Below are 3,457 nucleotides of genomic sequence, written 5' to 3' on the forward strand. Positions count from 1 at the left end.
CTGCTTTGGGTTTTGTTTGCTCTAGTTATAGTTTTAGGTGAAAGTTTATACACTTCATTTTAAATCTCTCTTCCTATACTTTAGGCACTTAAAACTACACATTTCCTTCACAGCACTGCTTTAGCTCCATCCGAAAGATTTTGATAGGCTATGTTTTCGTTTTCATTCAGTTAAAAATATTTTCTAATTTCACTCGTGACTTTTTTCTATGAGCTGTGGAATATTTGGAAGTTTAATTTACATATATTTGAGAGTTTCTGAATATCTGATTTCTAAATTCTATTAGAAAACATATTTATATAGCTTCAGCCCTAAATATCCAAATTCGTTCTATGAGGCCAGCATCACCTTAATTCAAAACCAGACAAAGACCCCACCAAAAAGGAGAATTACAGACCAATATCCCTAATGAACATGGATACAAAAATTCTCAGCAAGATACTAGCCAATAGGATCCAACAATACATTAAGAAAATTATTCACCATGACCAAGTAGGATTTATCCCCGGAACACAAGGCTGGTTCAACACCCGTAAAACAATCAATGTGATTCATCATATCAGCAAGAGAAAAACCAAGAACCATATGATCCTCTCATTAGATGCAGAGAAAGCATTTGACAAAATACAGCATCCATTCTTGATCAAAACTCTTCAGAGTGTAGGGATAGAGGGAACATTCCTCAACATCTTAAAAGCCATCTACGAAAAGCCCACAGTAAATATCATTCTCAATGGGGAAGCACTGAGAGCCTTTCCCCTAAGATCAGGAACAAGACAGGGATGTCCACTCTCACCACTGCTATTCAACATAGTACTGGAAGTCCTAGCCTCAGCAATCAGACAACAAAAAGACATTAAAGGCATTCAAATTGGCAAAGAAGAAGTCAAACTCTCCTTCTTCCCAGATGACATGATACTCTACATAGAAAACCCAAAAGCCTCCACCTCAAGATTGCTAGAACTCATACAACAATTTGGTAGCGTAGCGGGATACAAAATCAATGCCCAGAAGTCAGTGGCATTTCTATACACTAACAATGAGACTGAAGAAAGAGAAATTCAGGAGTCAATCCCATTTACAATTGCACCCCAAAGCATAAGATACCTAGGATTAAACCTCACCAAAGAGGTAAAGGATCTATACCCTAAAACTATAGAACACTTCTGAAAGAAATCGAGGAAGACACAAAGAGATGGAAAAATATTCCATGCTCATGGATTGGCAGAATTAATATTGTGAAAATGTCAATGTTACCCAGGGCAATTTACACGTTTAATACAATCCCTATCAAAATACCATGGACTTTCTTCAGAGAGTTAGGACAAATTATTTTAAGATTTGTGTGGAATCAGAAAAGACTCCAAATAGCCAGGGGAATTTTTTTTTAAATTATTGACTTGTTTTATGGGATACCATAGTTCTTTCCTAGAGAATATTCCATATGTGATTGAACTATTTTTATTTGGTTGATAGTGTTCAAATTTTCTATATCCTTGCTAATTGTTATGTAAACTGAATATGGTATTGAAATTTCCAACTATTTTTCCCTTCAATTCTGTTTTTCCCCCTATTTTTTGGTACTCTATTAGATGTATATATAATATACATAAATAGATCAATAAGCGAGGAAGATATAATGGTTGTCATGAAATCTCCCAGGTTTCTAATGTTTCTAATGTTCTTCATTCTTTCTTATATGCTTGATTTACCCTCTGGTATCTTTTCTTTTCATCCTGAAGGACAATCTTTTTTTTAAGATTTTATTCATGAGAGACACAGAGAGGCAGACACACAGGCAGAGGGAGAAGCAGGCTTCCATGCAGGGAGCCTGATGTGGGACTCAGTCCTGGGTGTCCAGGGTCAGGCCCCGGGCTGAAGGCGGTGCTAAACCACCAAGCCACCTGGGCTTCCCTGACGGACAATCTTTATAATTATACTCTGCTATCAGTGAATCTCTCCATTCATCTGGGAATGTGTGTATTTTTTCTCCATATTTAAAGAATAGTTTGGCTGAAGGTATCTTGGTTGACAGATTTTTTTTCACAAAACACTTAGATAACAATTTTTTAATTGAAGTTTACATGTTTTGTCATAGGGTATACAACATGTTGATACATTTATATGCTCTGCTATGACTGTCATTGTAGTAATAATTAGCTATTTCTATCACATCACATAATTTCTTCAGTGGTTGGAATAATTAAGATGCAGTCTCCTAGCAGGTTTGATTATAATACCCAATGTACAGTAGTGGAATATAGACATTGTATCTAGGACCCTACTGCTCATTGAAAATTTGTACCTTTTAAATACCCATCTTATCTCCTCCACCTCTCCCCTCCATCCCACCCCACAACCACCATTCTCTGGTAATTATCAAACTTCACTGTACTCTTTATGAGTTTAGCTTTTTTATAGTTACCATATAAGTGATATCATATAGTATTGGTCTCTTTCTGATTTACCTAACTAAGAATAATGTCTGTTAAATGACAGGATGTTCTCCTTTCTCATGGTTGAATACTATCCTGTGTATATATGTGATCACCTCTCTATTCATTCATCCATTGATAGGCACTTTTTTTGTCTCTATATCTTGGCAATTGTGAATAATGCTGCAGTAAACATGGGAATACCTACATCTGCTATCCTGTTTTCATTTACTTTGTGTATATATACCCAGAAGTAGAATTGCTGGATCATATGGTAGGTCTATCTTTAGCCATTTCAGGAACCTCCATAATATGTGTCCTGTTTTGTTGTTTTTATCACAAACCTGTTCTAGAGCTCTAGCTATCTCACCATCCAATCTATCTTCTGATCCATGTAACCCATTATTTAGCAGTGGTATGCATAACCTACCAAAATTTTTGTTCAGCTCTAAGAGAACTGGCTCAGTGAGCATCTGCCTTTGGCTCAGGGCAAGATCCCAGAATCCTGGGATCAAGTCCTACATCAGGCTACCCACAGGAATCCTACTTCTCCTTCTGCCTATGTCTCTGCCTCTCTCTGGTGTGTCTCATGAATAAATAAAATCTTTAAAAAGTACTTCCTTCCCTAACGCTACAATAAGATAATTAAAATGGTGTCATCCAAAATAGGGACTAATAAATCATTTTAGACATGTATGAGGAATCTATCAATAAGAGAACTGATCTAGGAATAGCAGATTTTCACCCATGGGGCTACTTCATACAGAGAAGACAACATGTGCCTGAGCCATACAGTGTGTTATGGTGGTGGCTCACTCTCATTCTCTCTCTCTCCCTACCCTGCCCCTTGTTGGGAAAATAGCCTTACCATACTTTTGCTCATATGATAGTAGTTTCATATACCTAGGAGTGGTATCTTTCTGCTATTTAGTACTCATAAGTCCTGACAATCAGGATTGACTGAAGAATGAATACCTCATAGCAGCCAGGGAAAACGGTATAAACCTTAAAAAAGAAATCCT

Source organism: Canis aureus, chromosome 23, assembly GCF_053574225.1.
Source record: "Canis aureus isolate CA01 chromosome 23, VMU_Caureus_v.1.0, whole genome shotgun sequence".
Lineage (NCBI taxonomy): Eukaryota > Metazoa > Chordata > Mammalia > Carnivora > Canidae > Canis > Canis aureus.